This window comes from Phyllobates terribilis, unplaced genomic scaffold, assembly GCF_046119375.1.
Source record: "Phyllobates terribilis strain yellow unplaced genomic scaffold, ASM4611937v1 Scaffold_2__4_contigs__length_985480577, whole genome shotgun sequence".
Classification (NCBI taxonomy): Eukaryota; Metazoa; Chordata; class Amphibia; order Anura; family Dendrobatidae; genus Phyllobates; species Phyllobates terribilis.
The window spans coordinates 688,792,904-688,814,975 of record NW_027362762.1 but is presented as its reverse complement, the minus strand read 5'-3'; positions in this window follow the sequence as shown (position 1 = coordinate 688,814,975).

The following is a 22,072-nucleotide window of genomic DNA, read 5'->3' as shown; positions in this document are numbered from 1 at the left end:
GGACAAGGCATCAGCTTTGACGTTCTTGTCCGCCGGGCGGAAATGAAGTATGAAGTCGAAGCGGGCAAAAAACAACGACCACCGGGCCTGGCGAGGATTAAGTCTCTGGGCATTTTGGAGATATGCCAGGTTTCTGTGATCCGTGTAGATGATCACCGGGTAAAGAGCCCCTTCAAACAGATAGCGCCACTCCCCCAGTGCCAATTTGACGGCTAGCAATTCACGGTCTCCTATGGAGTAGTTGCGCTTAGACGAGGAGAAGATTTTGGAGAAGAAGCCACAGGTTACCATTCTCCCGGTAGAAGATTTTTGGGTGAGTACCGCTCCGGCTCCGGAGGAGGAGGCATCAACCTCCAGGTAGAATTGTTTATTGCAGTCCGGACGGTGCAGAACGGGGGCAGAGGCGAAGACTCTCTTTAAGGAAAGTAAGGCCTCCTCGGCTTCAGGCGACCATACCTTGGGATTTGCCCCGTTACGGGTAACCGCAGATATGGGAGCAGTCCGGGACGAGAAGTGTGGGATGAAAAGACGATAGTAATTGGCGAAGCCCAGGAATCGCTGTATCGCCTTTAATCCCTCTGGACGGGGCCATTTTAGGAAGGTAGAGAGCTTCTCGGGATCCATTTGCAGACCTGTCTGGGAGATAACATAGCCCAAGAATGGAAGGGAGGTCTGGTCGAAGAGGCACTTCTCGTATTTGGCATAGAGGTGGTTCTGCCGAAGCCTAAGCAGGACCTGACGAACATCCCTCCGGTGTGTGGGGAGATCCGGAGAGAAGACCAAGATATCGTCCAGGTATACCACTACGCAGGAGTACAGTAGGTGACGGAAGATGTCGTTGACCAGCTCTTGAAAGACAGCGGGGGCATTACAGAGACCAAAGGGCATCACAAGGTACTCATAGTGACCGTCCCGGGTATTGAATGCTGTCTTCCACTCGTCTCCTTGACAGATTCGGACCAGGTTATATGCTCCTCGTAGATCCAGCTTGGAGAAGATCCTGGCGCCCTTGAGACGGTCAAACAATTCGGAGATGAGCGGCAGGGGGCATTTGTTTTTTACAGTGATTAGATTGAGTCCTCTGTAGTCAATACAGGGACGTAACGAGCCGTCTTTCTTTTTGACAAAGAAGAATCCGACTCCAGCCGAGGAGGTAGATTTTCGGATAAATCCCCTAGCCAGATTTTCTTCAATGTATTCAGACATGGCCCGGGTTTCGGCCGCAGACAACGGGTAGATACGCCCACGGGGAGGAGTGGCGCCAGGTACCAGGTCGATCGGGCAGTCATATGGCCTATGGGGTGGCAACGTCTCTGCTTCCTTTTTACCGAAGACGTCCGCATAGGGCCAGTATGGAGCCGGGAGACCGGGTAGACTAGCTGGAGTAGGCGAAGGGCGAGCTGGGCGGACCGGAACTAGGCAGGTCTTATGGCAGTCTGGACCCCACCAGAGTACTTCACCGGATCACCAGTTCAATACGGGTTCATGTGTCTGGAGCCAAGGTAGACCTAGCAACAGGGAGTGAGAGAGTCCGGATAGCACATGGAAGGAGATCTTCTCTGAGTGCAGCATTCCCACCTGCAAAGTTAAGGGTTCAGTGACGAGCAGGATGGGCACTGGAAGGAGTCTACCATCCACGGAGGCAACTGACAAAGGTTCAGTGAGAGGCTTGGTGGGAATACGGTATCTCTCTACCAAGGACTGGGAGATGAGGTTCCCAGCAGCTCCAGAGTCCAGGTGGGCGATTTCAAAGTGCCGATCCTCTCCCCAGGAGAAAGAGACAGACAAAGTCAGGGAGGGAGAGGACTTACTTTTGTCTAGGACGACCTCTCCGAGCGATTCTAGACACCGGCGTTTCCTGGCCTCTCCGGGCAGGAACGGATCAGGTGCTCCTTGCTGCCACAATAGAAACAGCTCCCCTCGGCCCGGCGTGACTCCTGGCGGGATTTGACCAACTTGGTCTGGTCGACCTGCATGGGCTCGGGTGAGTGCGCCCGGGGAGTGACTGAAGAAGAGACAGGTCTCTGGAAGTTAGGAGCAAGGCGGGGAAACCTTCTCTCACGGGTGGTTTCCTTGGTACGTTCCTGGAACCGGATGTCAATCTGGGTAGCAAGTGACACCAGGTCGTCCAGGGTGGTAGGGATGTCCCGACCGGCAAGTTCATCTTTAATCCGACCGGAAAGACCCTCCCAGAAGACGGACAGCAGGGCCTCGTTATCCCAGGCAAGCTCAGAAGCGAGGGTACGGAACCGTATGGCATATTGGCCTACGGTGAGACTCCCTTGGCGGAGACGTAGCAGAGAGGAGGCTGACGAGGTCTTTCGTCCCGGTTCATCGAAGACTTTCCGGAAAGCAGTGAGGAAAGCTGACAAGTTGGATACCAGGGGATCCCCTCTCTCCCACAGGGGATTTGGCCAAGCCAGTGCTTCCCCAGTGAGATGGGACATGATGAAGGCCACTTTGGCCCGGTCGGTGGTAAAGTGATGTGCCAAGAGTTCAAAGTGCAGGGTGCACTGGTTAATGAAGCCTCGAGCCAAGGCGGGATCTCCACCAAAACGAGGCGGTGCAGAAAGCCGGGGACCCGGACCGGGTACCATGGCATTGATGGGCAGCGGCGCTGCCTGGGCGTGATTCGTACGACTGGAGGCAGGTCCAGGTGGAGCAGTCAGTGTGTCCAGGCGGGAGTTGACATTACGCAAGTGGTTCAGGATGGATTCCTGTTGGGATCTCTGACGGGAGACTTCATGGAACAGGTCAGAGAGTGAGGGAGCTTGGGTGCCACCGGGTTCCATGGCCCGAGCAAACTGTAACGGGGCCGGGTGGTGGAACCTCTGTGCTTGGGAACAAGGAGGGACCCCGAGGGGCATGTGTTATACTGGGGACGACCTTGTAATAGAGCAGGTGGCTCCCACGGGTCAGGTAGCTGGGACTGACCGGAGTAGCGGGTGGACACAACAGGTAGGTAGCAGTCTCTGGGTGAGTAGGCGGGTGGTTACGGGAAGTGACGGAAGAGCAGGTAAGAGTCTCTTGGCTGGCAGGCAGGTGGTCACGGCAAGTGACGGCTGAGCGGGTAAGAGACTCTTGGCTGGCAGGCAGGCGGTCACGGCAAGTGACGGCTGAGTGGGTAAGAGTCTCTTGGCTGGCAGGCAGGCGGTCACGGCAAGTGACGGCTGAGCGGGTAAGAGTCTCTTGGCTGGCAGACAGGTGGTCACGGCAAGTGACGGCTGAGCGGGTAAGAGTCTCTTGGCTGGCAGGCAGGCGGTCGCGGCAAGTGACGGCTGAGCGGGTAAGAATCTCTTGGCTGGCAGGCAGGCGGTCACGGCAAGTGATGGCGGAGCCTCCAGGTAGGCTAGCAGGCGGGTAGCAGGTGAGCGCTCCCAGGTGAGCGGGTTAGCAGGTACGGCAGGTAACTGGTAGGTGCTTCCTGGTCCGCAGGTGGACTTGCCCATAGACAGACTGGCGGATGCAGGAGACAGACTGTCGGGCAGAAGAGAAGACAAGCAGGCAGACAGGACTGGTAGTCAGGCTGGCAATGGGACCTGAGGGCTGAAGCAGAGGTGAGTATGCTTTGCAACAACTTTGCTCAGGCACCTCCATTTTGGAGGAGGTGCCTTATATATGGGAAGTCCTCCGGCTATTGGCCGGGGACTCCTTAGGACGGCGCGCGTGGTCCCTTTAAGAGAGGGGGAGCGCGCGCGCGCCCTAAGCACAGTGCCCGGGAAGGAGCGCGCGCCGGCAGCAGCAAGGGAAGGAGCGCTGGAGGACGCCGTGCGCTGAGCAGGAAGGTGAGAGGGACGGCGTCTCTGCCTAGCAGGAGGCAGAGACGCCGATGCTACATCTACTATTGCTTGTACCTGGGATAAGTGGGTCTGCCAATCAATACTAAAGATGATAATATCATCCAAATATGCAGATGCATACTTATGATGGGGCTCCAACACTATGTCCAACAGCCTCTCGAATGTAGCCGGGGCCCCATGTAACCCAAAAGGCAAGACAACATAGTGATATAGGCCCTCCGGTGTTATAAGGCGGTCTTCTCCTTCGCCGATTCTGTCAGAGGCACCTGCCAGTAACCCTTGGTCAGATCGAGCGTAGTGAAGTACTGGGCCTGCGCCAGTCTCTCAATCAGCTCGTCCACCCGGGCCTTTGGATAAAGGTCAAATTTTAACACCTCATTCAATTTTTCGGAAGTCTTTACAGAACTGCAGTGATCTGTCTGGCTTCGGAATCAGCACAACGGGGTTAGCCCACTCACTCCGGGATTCCTCAATTACTCCTAGTTTGAGCATTTGTTTTACTTCTGCCGCAATGGCTTGCCTTCGGGCTACACGGTATGGTTTCATTCACACCCTCAACCGAGGCTCGGTGACAACGTCATGTTGGATGACAGAAGTACGGCCGGGCAGTTCGGAGAATACGTCCACATTCTCTGCACTAATTTCCGGGCGTCCCGCCTCTGATGTTTAATGAGAGCGTCACTTATTTTTACCTCTCCTCCCGCCTCATACCTGGCTGGTGTCGGAGGGTCCACAGCTGATAAGACCCGAGTCGCCTCCGTAATCATACATTCCCGGTCTTTCCAGGCTTTAAGCAAATTTACATGATATAACTGTCCGGGTTTCCTCTTCCCAGGCTGGTATACTCTATAATTTACCTCCCCCACCTTTTCCCAGACTTCATATAGCCCTTGCCATTTGGTCAAGAGCTTACTCTCTGCAGTGAGCACCAATACCAATACCCGATCCCCTTCTTTAAAGGACCTGACTGTGGCCCTTTTATTATGCGTGCGACTCTGAGCTGCCTGGGCATCCAATAGATGCGCTTTTACTATAGGCACGACCGCTGCGATCCGATACTGCATATTTGCCAAGTGCCCAATCACACTCTTATACGGAGTTGGCTCCTGTTCCCACGTCTCTTTGGCTACGTCCAACAACCCCATAGGATGCCTGCTTTACAGTAGCTCAAAGGGTCAGAACCCCGTGGAAGTCTGTGGTACCTCACAGATGGCAAACATTAAATAGGGCAGTAACATGTCCAAATCCCTCCCATTCTTGGAAACCACCTTTTTTAGCATGGACTTGAGGGTTTTAATAAATCGCTTGACTAACCCGTCGGTCTGTGGATGGTACACCGACGTGCACAACTTTATTTTAAGTAGTTTGCACAGTTCCTTCGTCACCTTGAACATAAAAGGAGTCCCCTGATCCGTCAAGATCTCCTTAGGCAGCCCAAGGTGAAAGACATGGCAAACAGCTCCCGGGCAAAAAGTTTACCCGAGGTGTGGCGTAGCGGAATGGCCTCTGGGTACCGGGTAGCGTAGTCTATGACCACAAGTATGTGTTGGTGACCCCGAGCTGACTTTACAATGAGTCCCACCAAATCCTTCGCAATCCATTGAAAAGGTACCTCTATAACCGGCAGAGGTACCAATGGGCTACGGAAGCTTGCGGTGGGTGTGGTCAGCTGACATTCCGGGCACGATTCACAATACCTCTGTACGTCAGCGTAAATCCCGGGCCAAAAGAAACGCTGCAAGATGCGCTCTTGCGTCTTTTTAACTCGTAGATGTCCCCCCAGCATGTGCGTGTGGGCCATCTCGAGAACCGCCCAATGGTGTGACTAAGGCACTACTAGCTGTTCCACGACCTCATTCCGGATCTTGTCAACCCTATAGAGTAAATCTTGGTTGACCGCCTTGTCTCTGCACCCGGTTGCTGAGCCACCCCATTTACCTCTATTACCCTTTCCCATGCCCGGGTCAGGGTAGATCCTGTAGCTGAACAGTCCCAAACGCTCCCCGGGATACTTCCAGCTCTGGGATCGATGGGGTCTCATCGACCTCTCCTGCCAATATCTCTAGGGGAAACCTATCGGGTTCACACCCTGTCCCTACGGCAGGTATCCCTGACTCTGGATCTTGGGGTTCCGCACCTGGACACATCTTTATTTTGAGAGGGTTAATCTTACTCTCCCACAAGGACCAAAACAGTGGCAAATCTCTTTCCAGCACAGTCCCATAAGGAAGAGTCTTTACCACTCCCACTACATGTTTAACCTCTTCTGTCGGACACTCGCGGAGTTCGCCATGTATGCACACGACCCCGACTTTACCCCCAGTGGGTTCTAACCCAGAGATCAATGACAAATGGACGAGGGTCACTAGGCTCCCTGAGTCCAAGAGAGCCTCATCTCGATGTCCATTGACGCGCACCTGGCACAGATGGGGTTCACCCGTTGGACTTACAGGGTACGCGGTGTAGATGGTTCGAGCATACATAGACACCCGGAGGTTAAACATGCAGTCTATGGGTTCAGCAGTCAGGGGGCAGTTGGCAGCCACATGTCCGGGCCCTTGGCATCACCAGCACCTAATAGTGGTGGCACTGCCAGTCCTCGAGACTGATTTAGGGGAAACTGGTCTCCTGCCACCCTCACTCCGGGGTACCCCCTCAGTGTGGGCTTGGTTCTTACTGTCCCCAGCAGAGGGATGTGACCCTTTCCCAGGCTCCGAGGATTGCAGGGGCCGGCATGCCATTTGCATAGGGGCAAAGTCCTGGGTGGCTGCATACCGCTCAATCAGGCTAACCACCTGGTCCAGATTATCTGTGTCCCCTTGCCCCACCCAACGCTGTATAGCTGCTGGCAGAGTTCACACCAGCTGGTCCACTACCATCCTCTCTACAATTTGGGCTGGGCTCAAGGTCTCAGGCTGGGGCTACTTTTTGACCAACTGTAACAAGTCATGTGCCTGAGGCCTAGCGGGTTGGGACTCCGCAAAGGACCACTGGTACACGCGTTGTGCCCGCACATAAGTGTTAACCCCCAGTCGGGCAAGGATCTCACCTTTCAGCTTCCCGTAGTTCAAGGCATCCTCCCGGGTGAGGTCAAAGTACGCCTTCTGGGCATCTCCCATCAGGAACAGGGCCACAACCTCAGCCCACTGAGCAATTGGCAAGTTCTCTCGCTCTGCTGTGCATTCAAACACTGTGAGGAAACATTCCATGTTGTCCTCCGGACTCATTTTCCTCAGTGCTGAATGGACCTAGTCTCGGGCCTCACGACATTCCGGGGTCGATGATGGTGGTGTCTCTCGAAGAGCCGCAATATGCTGCATAATCAGTTCATTAGTGTGCTGCTGCTGCTGTTCTTGCCGTTGCCGCTGGAGATGCAGCTGCTGCTGCTGGGTGAGCACCAACTGTTTCAGTAGCTCCTCCATGTTGTTGGCAGGCCTGAGCTGAAGTTTAGCAGGCTTGATCACAGACATGCAGTTGTCGTTGGAGTATGCCTCAGTTCACACTGCCCGCATTCTCCACCATAGTGTAGTGCGGCGGTGTTCACACTCTGCGGTAATGAGGCAGTGACCAAGTAAAGTTCAACTTAAATGTCTTTTATTTTCCAAAGCTCACAAAGTAAAGGTAAGGGTATCCACCGGATCGCAGCCGGATCATAATAACCCATGGGAGTGGTGAATATTCATGGCCTTTAATAGCGGGCACAATGACAGCCGAGCGCAGCAGGAGCAGCGCTGCAGCTACAGTGTGCTCTCTAGTAGGGAGAATGAATGGTCACTGCTCCCCACGCACGCAGTCCCGGCGTGGGGAGAAGTGACTATTGCGGCACAGAGTGGGACACAGCGCTGGAGGAAAGAGGAGTTGAGTATGAAAGTTTATTTTTTTTCTGTGTAGCATGACGGGGATCAGCGGGTGCCAAGCATACCTGGATGAGGGGGGCCATACATACAGGGATGAAGGGTGCCATATATACCAGGAGCCTCGCTGCGCACACAGTGTGCTGGTTATTAAGGAAAATTAATATTCACTGCTCCCCACGCCCATGGGCGTGGGGAGCAGTGACTATTCATTTTCTTTGGAAAAAAGAGAAGGAAAACCAGCTTCCAAAAATAGCAAAATTTATTGAAGTAAATCAACGCAGTTAAAAAAGTTCATGTCATGTTGGGGAATCTCACATAGGACAAAATAGGCAACTCGTTTCAAACACAATCCTGTGTTCTTTGTCAAAGCTAACATGCATCTGACATACAATCGTATTATACCCAGTATCACTATCAACCAAAAAGATCATGGGAGCACGTCTAGAAAATGCATAATTAGTATAAGCCAATCACATAAAATATACACTGTGTTCCAAATTATTATGCAAATAATATTTTCTCAGATTTTTCCAAATTACCTATATGAATTGCAGTCATTGTAATTTTCCAGTCAAATAACTATTAGAGTACAATTGAAAGGTTTTTGTACAAACTGCCTATGACAACAGTATATTTTTAAAAAAAATAAAAAACTCAAACTGCACTCAAAATGCATGTTCCAAATTATTATGCACAGCAGAGTTTTCAACCTTTTTATTTTAATAAAGAACAAAAAAATGGTTATTTTTGAAATTATGAGCATTAGCAGGTTATTACAAACTGAAATCAAACAGTTTTCAACTCAAACCTTTATTCTAGGTGGTGTTACATTTGCACATAGGACCCCTTGTTCGAAAGAAGCTTCTGAACTCTCTCGTCCATTGAATTTGTCAGGTTTTGGATGGTTTCTGCTTTAATTGTTTTGCATGAGGACAGAATGCCCTCCCAGAGCTGTTGCTTAGATGTGAACTGCCTCCCGCCATCATAGACACTCCTTTTGATGATGCTCCAGAGGTTCTCAATGGGGTTGAGGTCAGGGGAGCATGGGTGCCACACCATAAGTTTGTCCCCTTTTATGCCCATAGCAGCCAGAGATGCAGATGTGTTATGTGCAGCATGAGACGGGGCATTATTTGCATAATAATTTGGAACACAGTGTATGTGTGTATACATGCACTGATAACAACAGTACACCATATACATATGACACAGACACAGTCATGATGAAAAAAACGTAGCACTACATATACTACGTATATGGTGCACAAGTAGGGTCTAAAACCAAATATATAGCAAAAAACTTGGCACTCAGAAAAAAAGGAATTTTTATATATTTAATTGCAGTCCAAAAATGAGTACAGACGTTTCGGACCACAAGTCCTTCATCAGTGTACAGACTGCTCAGGAGAGGAGTTTAGTAGGGATAGAAGGGACACAGTATCCTTAAGGATAATAAGATTCAGTAGCAGGAATGACACAGTGTGGGATGGTGAACGCGGCATCCACCGCTAGTTCCAAGAATCGCCGGCGACCGCATGCCGCATCAGTATCACATGTACCGGCGCCTGGGAATCAGTGTACAGTTAACGCTGTTCCCATGCGCCGGGTGCTGAACGCTGCCCACATCATTGTCCTCTGCTGTATCCCACCTGACCGCTCATGCTGACGAGCCGGGGAGGGAGCGCTAGCGGTGTCCTGTCACTCACTGAGCGCAGCTCCGGGGCCCGCTCGCTGCAGCGAATCATTCTCCCCAGCTCCTCGGCATGAGCGGTCAGATTGGTTACAACGGGGGACATTTCCGGACAGGTAAGTATAAGGATTTTTTTAATTTTATTATTATTTTTACACCAAGACACAGTGGGAGCAGACTACTACTCTCAACATTGTCCCATGCTTGCGCTGATCACAGTGCAAGCAGGAGACAATGATGACAGATGCCTGCAGCACCCAGCGCTAACTATACCGCTGGGTGACTACCTCTTGAAGCTCATCAAGAGAATGCCAAGAGTGTGCAAAGCAGTCATCAAAGCCAAAGGTCGCTACTTTGAAGAACCTAGAATATAAGACATATTTTCAGTTGTTTCACACTTTTTTGTTAAGTATATAATTCCACATGTGTTAATTCATAGTTTTGATGCCTTCAGTGTGAATGTACAATTTTCATAGTCATGAAAATACAGAAAAATCTTTAAATGAGAAGGTGTGTCCAAACTTTTAGTCTGTACTGTATATATATATATCTATATGTACCTATATATACACTGTGTTCCAAATTATTATGCAAATAATATTTTCTCAGATTTTCCCAAATTACCTATATGAATTGCAGTCATTGTAATTTTCCAGTTAAATAACTATTAGAGTACAATGGAAAGGTTTTTGTACAAACTGCCTATGATAACAGTATATTTTTAAAAAAAATAAAAAACTCAAACTGCACTCAAAATGCATGTTCCAAATTATTATGCACAGCAGATTTTTCAAATGATCTTGCTGCGGAATGCACGGTTCTTCTTCTTGAACCATGGAAGGAAGTGCTGTTTGAGAAACTCAACATACATTATGGAGTTCATCTTCACCCCTTCAGGGATCCTAAAAGGGCCGACAATCTCTCTCCCCATGATTCCAGCCCAAAACATTACTCCACCTCCTCCTTGTTAGCGCCGTAGCTGTGTTTGCATGGGGTGTTCATCAACCAGCCATCCTCCACTCCATCCATCTGGACCATCGAGATCATTTCATGCATGATAATGCCCCGTCTCATGCTGCACATAACACATCTGCATCTCTGGCTGCTATGGGCATAAAAGGGGACAAACTTATGGTGTGGCACCCATGCTCCCCTGACCTCAACCCCATTGAGAACCTCTGGAGCATCATCAAAAAGAGTGTCTATGATGGCGGGAGGCAGTTCACATCTAAGCAACAGCTCTGGGAGGGTATTCTGTCCTCATGCAAAACAATTAAAGCAGAAACCATCCAAAACCTGACAAATTCAATGGACGAGAGAGTTCAGAAGCTCCTTTCGAACAAGGGGTCCTATGTGCAAATGTAACATCACCTAGAATAAAGGTTTGAGTTGAAAACTGTTTGATTTCAGTTTGTAATAACCTGCTAATGCTTATAATTTCAAAAATGACCATTTTTTTGTTGGTAATTAAAATGAAAAGGTTGAAAACTCTGCTGTGCATAATAATTTGGAACATGCATTTTGAGTGCAGTTTGAGTTTTTTATTTTTTTAAAAATATACTGTTATCATAGGCAGTTTGTACAAAAACCTTTCAATTGTACTCTAATAGTTATTTGACTGGAAAATTACAATGACTGCAATTCATATAGGTAATTTGGAAAAATCTGAGAAAATATTATTTGCATAATAATTTGGAACACAGTGTATATATACAGTACAGACCAAAAGTTTGGCCACACCTTCTCATTTAAAGATTTTTCTGTATTTTCATGACTTTGAAAATTGTACATTCACACTGAAGGCATCAAAAGTATGAATTAACACATGTGGAATTATATACTTAACAAAAAAGTGTGAAACAACTGAAAATATGTCTTATATTCTAGGTTCTTCAAAGTAGCCACCTTTTGCTTTGATGACTGCTTTGCACACTCTTGGCATTCTCTTGATGAACTTCAAGAGGTAGTCACCGGAAATGGTTTTCACTTCACAGGTGTGCCCTGTCAGGTTTAATAAGTGGGATTTCTTGCCTTATAAATGGGGTTGGGACCATCAGTTGTGACGTGACAGAGTCTGGAGACGCCGTGGAGAGCGATCTGTGCGTGTGGGCCATCTCGAGAACCGCCCAATGGTGTGACTAAGGCACTACTAGCTGTTCCACGACCTCATTCCGGATCTTGTCAACCCTATAGAGTAAATCTTGGTTGACCGCCTTGTCTCTGCACCCGGTTGCTGAGCCACCCCATTTACCTCTATTACCCTTTCCCATGCCCGGGTCAGGGTAGATCCTGTAGCTGAACAGTCCCAAACGCTCCCTGGGATACTTCCAGCTCTGGGATCGATGGGGTCTCATCGACCTCTCCTGCCAATATCTCTAGGGGAAACCTATCGGGTTCACACCCTGTCCCTACGGCAGGTATCCCTGACTCTGGATCTTGGGGTTCCGCACCTGGACACATCTTTATTTTGAGAGGGTTAATCTTACTCTCCCACAAGGACCAAAACAGTGGCAAATCTCTTTCCAGCACAGTCCCATAAGGAAGAGTCTTTACCACTCCCACTACATGTTTAACCTCTTCTGTCGGACACTCGCGGAGTTCGCCATGTATGCACACAACCCCGACTTTACCCCCAGTGGGTTCTAACCCAGAGATCAATGACAAATGGACGAGGGTCACTAGGCTCCCTGAGTCCAAGAGAGCCTCATCTCGATGTCCATTGACGCGCACCTGGCACAGATGGGGTTCACCCGTTGGACTTACAGGGTACGCGGTGTAGATGGTTCGAGCATACATAGACACCCGGAGGTTAAACATGCAGTCTATGGGTTCAGCAGTCAGGGGGCAGTTGGCAGCCACATGTCCGGGCCCTTGGCATCACCAGCACCTAATAGTGGTGGCACTGCCAGTCCTCGAGACTGATTTAGGGGAAACTGGTCTCCTGCCACCCTCACTCCGGGGTACCCCGTCAGTGTGGGCTTGGTTCTTACTGTCCCCAGCAGAGGGATGTGACCCTTTCCCAGGCTCCGAGGATTGCAGGGGCCGGCATGCCATTTGCATAGGGGCAAAGTCCTGGGTGGCTGCATACCGCTCAATCAGGCTAACCACCTGGTCCAGATTATCTGTGTCCCCTTGCCCCACCCAACGCTGTATAGCTGCTGGCAGAGTTCACACCAGCTGGTCCACTACCATCCTCTCTACAATTTGGGCTGGGCTCAAGGTCTCAGGCTGGGGCTACTTTTTGACCAACTGTAACAAGTCATGTGCCTGAGGCCTAGCGGGTTGGGACTCCGCAAAGGACCACTGGTACACGCGTTGTGCCCGCACATAAGTGTTAACCCCCAGTCGGGCAAGGATCTCACCTTTCAGCTTCCCTTAGTTCAAGGCATCCTCCCAGGTGAGGTCAAAGTACGCCTTCTGGGCATCTCCCATCAGGAACAGGGCCACAACCTTAGCCCACTGAGCAATTGGCAAGTTCTCTCGCTCTGCTGTGCATTCAAACACTGTGAGGAAACATTCCATGTTGTCCTCCGGACTCATTTTCCTCAGTGCTGAATGGACCTAGTCTCGGGCCTCACGACATTCCGGGGTCGATGATGGTGGTGTCTCTCGAAGAGCCGCAATATGCTGCATAATCAGTTCATTAGTGTGCTGCTGCTGCTGCTGTTCTTGCCGTTGCCGCTGGAGATGCAGCTGCTGCTGCTGGGTGAGCACCAACTGTTTCAGTAGCTCCTCCATGTTGTTGGCAGGCCTGAGCTGAAGTTTAGCAGGCTTGATCACAGACATGCAGTTGTCGTTGGAGTATGCCTCAGTTCACACTGCCCGCATTCTCCACCATAGTGTAGTGCGGCGGTGTTCACACTCTGCGGTAATGAGGCAGTGACCAAGTAAAGTTCAACTTAAATGTCTTTTATTTTCCAAAGCTCACAAAGTAAAGGTAAGGGTATCCACCGGATCGCAGCCGGATCATAATAACCCATGGGAGTGGTGAATATTCATGGCCTTTAATAGCGGGCACAATGACAGCCGAGCGCAGCAGGAGCAGCGCTGCAGCTACAGTGTGCTCTCTAGTAGGGAGAATGAATGGTCACTGCTCCCCACGCACGCAGTCCCGGCGTGGGGAGAAGTGACTATTGCGGCACAGAGCGGGACACAGCGCTGGAGGAAAGAGGAGTTGAGTATGAAAGTTTATTTTTTTTCTGTGTAGCATGACGGGGATCAGCGGGTGCCAAGCATACCTGGATGAGGGGGGCCATACATACAGGGATGAAGAGTGCCATATATACCAGGAGCCTCGCTGCGCACACAGTGTGCTGGTTATTAAGGAAAATTAATATTCACTGCTCCCCACGCCCATGGGCGTGGGGAGCAGTGACTATTCATTTTCTTTGGAAAAAAGAGAAGGAAAACCAGCTTCCAAAAATAGCAAAATTTATTGAAGTAAATCAACGCAGTTAAAAAAGTTCATGTCATGTTGGGGAATCTCACATAGGAAAAAATAGGCAACTCGTTTCAAACACAATCCTGTGTTCTTTGTCAAAGCTAACATGCATCTGACATACAATCGTATTATACCCAGTATCACTATCAACCAAAAAGATCATGGGAGCACGTCTAGAAAATGCATAATTAGTATAAGCCAATCACATAAAATATACACTGTGTTCCAAATTATTATGCAAATAATATTTTCTCAGATTTTTCCAAATTACCTATATGAATTGCAGTCATTGTAATTTTCCAGTCAAATAACTATTAGAGTACAATTGAAAAGTTTTTGTACAAACTGCCTATGACAACAGTATATTTTTAAAAAAAATAAAAAACTCAAACTGCACTCAAAATGCATGTTCCAAATTATTATGCACAGCAGAGTTTTCAACCTTTTTATTTTAATAAAGAACAAAAAAATGGTTATTTTTGAAATTATGAGCATTAGCAGGTTATTACAAACTGAAATCAAACAGTTTTCAACTCAAACCTTTATTCTAGGTGGTGTTACATTTGCACATAGGACCCCTTGTTCGAAAGAAGCTTCTGAACTCTCTCGTCCATTGAATTTGTCAGGTTTTGGATGGTTTCTGCTTTAATTGTTTTGCATGAGGACAGAATGCCCTCCCAGAGCTGTTGCTTAGATGTGAACTGCCTCCCGCCATCATAGACACTCCTTTTGATGATGCTCCAGAGGTTCTCAATGGGGTTGAGGTCAGGGGAGCATGGGTGCCACACCATAAGTTTGTCCCCTTTTATGCCCATAGCAGCCAGAGATGCAGATGTGTTATGTGCAGCATGAGACGGGGCATTATTTGCATAATAATTTGGAACACAGTGTATGTGTGTATACATGCACTGATAACAACAGTACACCATATACATATGACACAGACACAGTCATGATGAAAAAAACGTAGCACTACATATACTACGTATATGGTGCACAAGTAGGGTCTAAAACCAAATATATAGCAAAAAACTTGGCACTCAGAAAAAAAGGAATTTTTATATATTTAATTGCAGTCCAAAAATGAGTACAGACGTTTCGGACCACAAGTCCTTCATCAGTGTACAGACTGCTCAGGAGAGGAGTTTAGTAGGGATAGAAGGGACACAGTATCCTTAAGGATAATAAGATTCAGTAGCAGGAATGACACAGTGTGGGATGGTGAACGCGGCATCCACCGCTAGTTCCAAGAATCGCCGGCGACCGCATGCCGCATCAGTATCACATGTACCGGCGCCTGGGAATCAGTGTACAGTTAACGCTGTTCCCATGCGCCGGGTGCTGAACGCTGCCCACATCATTGTCCTCTGCTGTATCCCACCTGACCGCTCATGCTGACGAGCCGGGGAGGGAGCGCTAGCGGTGTCCTGTCACTCACTGAGCGCAGCTCCGGGGTCCGCTCGCTGCAGCGAATCATTCTCCCCAGCTCCTCGGCATGAGCGGTCAGATTGGTTACAACGGGGGACATTTCCGGACAGGTAAGTATAAGGATTTTTTTAATTTTATTATTATTTTTACACCAAGACACAGTGGGAGCAGACTACTACTCTCAACATTGTCCCATGCTTGCGCTGATCACAGTGCAAGCAGGAGACAATGATGACAGATGCCTGCAGCACCCAGCGCTAACTATACCGCTGGGTGACTACCTCTTGAAGCTCATCAAGAGAATGCCAAGAGTGTGCAAAGCAGTCATCAAAGCCAAAGGTCGCTACTTTGAAGAACCTAGAATATAAGACATATTTTCAGTTGTTTCACACTTTTTTGTTAAGTATATAATTCCACATGTGTTAATTCATAGTTTTGATGCCTTCAGTGTGAATGTACAATTTTCATAGTCATGAAAATACAGAAAAATCTTTAAATGAGAAGGTGTGTCCAAACTTTTAGTCTGTACTGTATATATATATATCTATATGTATCTATATATACACTGTGTTCCAAATTATTATGCAAATAATATTTTCTCAGATTTTCCCAAATTACCTATATGAATTGCAGTCATTGTAATTTTCCAGTTAAATAACTATTAGAGTACAATGGAAAGGTTTTTGTACAAACTGCCTATGATAACAGTATATTTTTAAAAAAAATAAAAAACTCAAACTGCACTCAAAATGCATGTTCCAAATTATTATGCACAGCAGATTTTTCAAATGATCTTGCTGCGGAATGCACGGTTCTTCTTCTTGAACCATGGAAGGAAGTGCTGTTTGAGAAACTCAACATACATTATGGAGTTCATCTTCACCCCTTCAGGGATCCTAAAAGGGCCGACAATCTCTCTCCCCATGATTCCAGCCCAAAACATTACTCCACCTCCTCCTTGTTAGCGCCGTAGCTGTGTTTGCATGGGGTGTTCATCAACCAGCCATCCTCCACTCCATCCATCTGGACCATCGAGATCATTTCATGCATGATAATGCCCCGTCTCATGCTGCACATAACACATCTGCATCTCTGGCTGCTATGGGCATAAAAGGGGACAAACTTATGGTGTGGCACCCATGCTCCCCTGACCTCAACCCCATTGAGAACCTCTGGAGCATCATCAAAAAGAGTGTCTATGATGGCGGGAGGCAGTTCACATCTAAGCAACAGCTCTGGGAGGGTATTCTGTCCTCATGCAAAACAATTAAAGCAGAAACCATCCAAAACCTGACAAATTCAATGGACGAGAGAGTTCAGAAGCTCCTTTCGAACAAGGGGTCCTATGTGCAAATGTAACATCACCTAGAATAAATGTTTGAGTTGAAAACTGTTTGATTTCAGTTTGTAATAACCTGCTAATGCTTATAATTTCAAAAATGACCATTTTTTTGTTGGTAATTAAAATGAAAAGGTTGAAAACTCTGCTGTGCATAATAATTTGGAACATGCATTTTGAGTGCAGTTTGAGTTTTTTATTTTTTTAAAAATATACTGTTATCATAGGCAGTTTGTACAAAAACCTTTCAATTGTACTCTAATAGTTATTTGACTGGAAAATTACAATGACTGCAATTCATATAGGTAATTTGGAAAAATCTGAGAAAATATTATTTGCATAATAATTTGGAACACAGTGTATATATACAGTACAGACCAAAAGTTTGGCCACACCTTCTCATTTAAAGATTTTTCTGTATTTTCATGACTTTGAAAATTGTACATTCACACTGAAGGCATCAAAAGTATGAATTAACACATGTGGAATTATATACTTAACAAAAAAGTGTGAAACAACTGAAAATATGTCTTATATTCTAGGTTCTTCAAAGTAGCCACCTTTTGCTTTGATGACTGCTTTGCACACTCTTGGCATTCTCTTGATGAACTTCAAGAGGTAGTCACCGGAAATGGTTTTCACTTCACAGGTGTGCCCTGTCAGGTTTAATAAGTGGGATTTCTTGCCTTATAAATGGGGTTGGGACCATCAGTTGTGACGTGACAGAGTCTGGAGACGCCGTGGAGAGCGATCTGCTGCCTGCAACATCCTTCAGCATGACCGGTTTGGCAATGGGTCAGTAATGGTGTGGGGTGGCATTTCTTTGGAGCCCTCCATGTGCTCGCTAGAGGTAGCCTGACTGCCATTAGGTACCGAGATGAGATCCTCAGACCCCTTGTGAGACCATATGCTGGTGCGGTTGGCCCTGGGTTCCTCCTAATGCAGGACAATGCCAGACCTCATGTGGCTGGAGTGTGTCAGCAGTTCCTGCAAGATGAAGGCAATGAAGCAATGGACTGGCCCGCCCGTTTTCCAGACCTGAATCCGATTGAGCACATCTGGGACATCATGTCTCGCTCCATCCACCAACGTCACGTTGCACCACAGACTGTCCAGGAGTTGGTGGATGCTTTAGTCCCGGTCTGGGAGGAGATCCCACAGGAGTCCATCCACAACCTCATCAGGAGCATGCTCAGGCGTTGTAGGGAGGTCATACAGGCACGTGGAGGCCACACACAATACTGAGCTTCATTTTGACTTGTTTTAAGGACATTACATCAAAGTTGGATCAGCCTGTAGTGTGTTTTTCCACTTTAATTTTGGGGGTGACTCCAAATCCAGGCCTCCATTGATTAATAACTTTGATTTCCATTGATGATTTTTGTGTGATTTTGTTGTCAGCACATTCAACTTTGTACAGAACAAAGTATTCAATGAGAATATTTCATTCATTCAGATCTAGGATGTGTTATTTGAGTGTTCCCTTTATTTTTTTGTGCAGTGTATATATTATATCAGATGGTAAAAATACATCCATGTGCAAACTGATTTGGGCATTTTAAATCCACTGCATACCAGTTTATGATAGTTATGGTTATGGGTTAGTTATACAGTGGGTATGGAAAGTATTCAGACCCCTTTAAATTTTTCACTCTTTGTTTCATTGCAGACATTTGGTAAATTCTAAAAAGTTCATTTTTTTTCTCATTAAAGTACACTCTGCACCCCATCTTGACTGAAAAAAAAACAGAAATTTAGAATTTTTTGCAAATTTATTAAAAAAGAAAAACTGAAATATCACATGGTCATAAGTATTGAGACCCTTTGCTGAGACACTCATATTTAAGTCACATGCTGTCCATTTCCTTGTGATCCCTCCTTGAGATGGTTCTACGCCTTCATTGGAGTCCAGCTGTGTTTAATTGAACTGATAGGACTTCATTTTGAAAGGCACACACCTGTCTATATAAGACCTCACAGCTCACAGTGCATGTCAGACCAAATCATGAGCTCAAAGGAACTGCCCAAGGAGCTCAGAGACAGAATTGTGGCAAGGCACAAATCTGGCCAAGGTTTTAAAAGAATTTCTGCATTACTCAAGATTCCTAAGAGCACAGTGGCCTCCATAATCCTTAAATGGAAGAAGTTTGGGACCACCAGAAGTCTTCCTAGACCTGGCCGTCCAGTCAAACTGAGCAATCGTGGGAGAAGAGTCTTGGTGAGAGAGGTAAAGAAGAACCCCAAGATCACTGTGGCTGAGCTCCAGAGATTCAGTAGGGAGATGGGAGAAAGTTCCACAAAGTCAACTATCACTGCAGCCCTCCACCAATCAGGCTTTTATGGCAGAGTGGCCCGACGGAAGCCTCTCCTCAGTGCAAGACATATGAAAACCCGCATAGAGTTTGCTCAAAAACACATGAAGGACTCCCAGAATATGAGAAATAAGATTCTCTGGTCTGATGAGAGGAAGATAGAACTTTTTGGTGATAATTCTAAAGGGTATGTGTGGAGAAAACCAGGCATTGCTCATCACCTGCCCAATACAATCCCAACAGTGAAACATGGTGGTGGCAGCATCATGCTATAGGGGTGTTTTTCTGCTGCAGGGACAGGATGACTGGTTGCAAATTGAAGGAAACATGAATGCGGCCAAGTACAGAGATATCTTGGATGAAAACCTCTTCCAGAGTGCTCTGGACCTCAGACTTGGCCGAAGGTTCACCTTCCAACAAGAAAATGACCCTAAGCACACAGCTAAAATAACAAAGGAGTGACTTCAGAACAACTCTGTGACCATTCTTGACTGGCCCAGCCAGAGTCCTAACCTAAACCCAATTGAGCACCTCTGGAGAGACCTGAAAATGGCTGTCCACCAATGTCCACCATCCAACCTGATGGAACTGGAGAGGATCTGCAAGGAAGAATGGCAGAGGATCCCCAAATCCAGGTGTGAAAAACTTGTTGCATCATTCCCAAGAAGATTCATGGCTGTACTAGCTCAAAATGGTGCTTCTACTCAATACTGAGCAAAGGGTCTGAGTACTTATGACTATGTGATATTTCAGTTATTCTTTTTTTAATAAATTTGCAAAAATGTCTACATTTCTGTTTTTTTTCAGTTAAGATGGGGTGCAGAGTGTACTTTAATGAGAAAAAAAATAAACTTTTTAGAATTTACCAAATGGCTTCAATGAAACAAAGAGTGAAAAATGTAACTCGGTCTGAATACTTTCTGTACCCACTGTAGTTATGTAACAAACCTCAATTGTTGCGAAGTTTGCTTAGGTGGATCTGTGGGTAATCTGCAAAAAAAATCCAGGCAACAGGAAAAAAAAAACCTTTTTACACTTTTTTTCAGCTCTGTAGCCTGGACTGATACAGTTTTCTTTACAGTCCATCGTAAAGTGATGACGTGATGAGACATGATTATGAAGCGCTAGAGGAGGTGAGTATAAAGGTTTTTTATTTATTATTTTACATACTACTGTTTTCCACAGAGAAATCAGCAGTAATATCTGCACGCCCTACGGCAGATATATATTTTTCATAAGCGACAAGTCCCTCTCTGCCACACATAGCATGTATAGAAAAGTCCCCCTTCCACCACATATAGCATATATAACCACGACTCATCCCCCTCACATAGCGCATATAACCCAGGCCCCTTCTCCCACACGTGGTTATATATGCTATATGTGGGGGAGGTGAGACTTGACTATAAAAACTATAAGTAGGTAGGGGGGACTAACTACTGTTCCTGACAGACTCTGTAGCTTCAGGAGGCTTCATGATGGCGGCAGCAGAAGTGGGACACTGCACCAATGGCGGACAGAGCTCCTACTCTGAGGTGCTGACACTAAGGCTGCCCCAGCAAGCTCTGTCAGGCACACATATAGTTGTGGGCTGTTTCTACCTCCTAAGGCGGAGTGGTCTGGGCTGGACCTCCTCAGGGCCCTGTTTTACAGGGGAGGGAAGCAGTGGTCTTGTAAGCCGGCAGTGGTAGTAACAGGAACAGTGTTGGCTCTTTGACTTTGAGGCACCTTCTTGGCTGGATCCTAACAGCAGTCCCAGCTGTACTGCCCTGATGGCGCTCTGGCCACTGACCCTACAATGCTTTCTCAATCGCATCCTGAGTGACCAGTCAACAAGTATCATGCCCAATTTTATTTTATGGATGGAGTGCTTTATTTTAAATACGTACAATACTGACTATCAAAAACTGGACAGTGTATATAAAAAAAACACCAGCGAACCTAAACCCTTATTTTACACTTTTATTGTAGGAAAGATCCACTGACCTTCTGGAGACTCATTAGACTATATGGAAAGCTAGTGTTACCGTTGATTTGCTGCTAATTGGAAATGGTCAGACACCGCCCTCTAGTGGACACATTGTTATATGCAAGTTTACAATTCAACATGTTCCAAAGAAAGCCCTGACTGCACAATGGAAAAGGGTATTAGCATCAAATAAATAGAATTCGGCTGGGGCCCCATGTGCCACACAACAGTTTTCAGATAAGTCAAAAGACAAAAAAATGAAATTTGTCTGCAACTTGCTATCGACAGACTATATTATAGCTTCGATCTTGCTGTAACAAAATGGCCAAATAACAGATAAGATGCATTCAGGTATGAATAACATGATGTTTTTCAATGGCAAAAATCAATGAATAATGTCAATGTACAAACAGTAATTTCTCCGCATTGCAAGGTGCAATTCTGAAATTTTTTGCTTTTTCATGCTCAAGTCTGTATGACTTACATGGAAATCTGTTTCACATTTGGAAACATTTCCAACTCTGATACTGTCCCATTAGTTGACAGGTCGCAATACAGCACCGCAGGAAATAAGTAGATGCGATGTTGCAATGCGACACTACAAACTCAATGTCGCGTGACACCTCGATATGTAACCCTACCCTTAGTGCTCATTCAGAGGTTTTCACGGATAGGACTCGTACCTATTATAGACTATCTAGCTCTTCACATGTCCGGGTACTTTCGCAGACGGAATGGCCTGCACAAAAAAACAGAGACATGTCCGATTTTGATCAGCGTCTCGAATCAAACCCAAAATGTAAGTCTATGGGCTCGTGAAAAAAATTGGACAGCACTCAGATGCCACAGACTGTTGGATATTAAAAGGTTGAGAAACCTCCATCAGTTCTTTTTTTCATCCAACTAAAACTAATGGTAAAAACTGACACCTGACTAAAATCTGATGAAACACAAACCATTTCTTGCCTATGAGAAAAATCAAGGACGTCTGAATGAGGCCTTAGGGTTCGTGCACATGGCCATATTTCAGTCCAAGCAGGAACCGACAAAACATCGGATTGCACTCACACCAATATTATTCTATGGGGCCATGCAGATATCAGATTTTTTCCTCAGTCCGAGAAAAAAAATCGCTGCATAACAAGGAGTTTTCACATCGCACTCGACCATGCAAGTAAATGAGTGTGTGGAAAGCATCAGACTTCACTCGGATGACATTTGAATGCAGTGCAATTT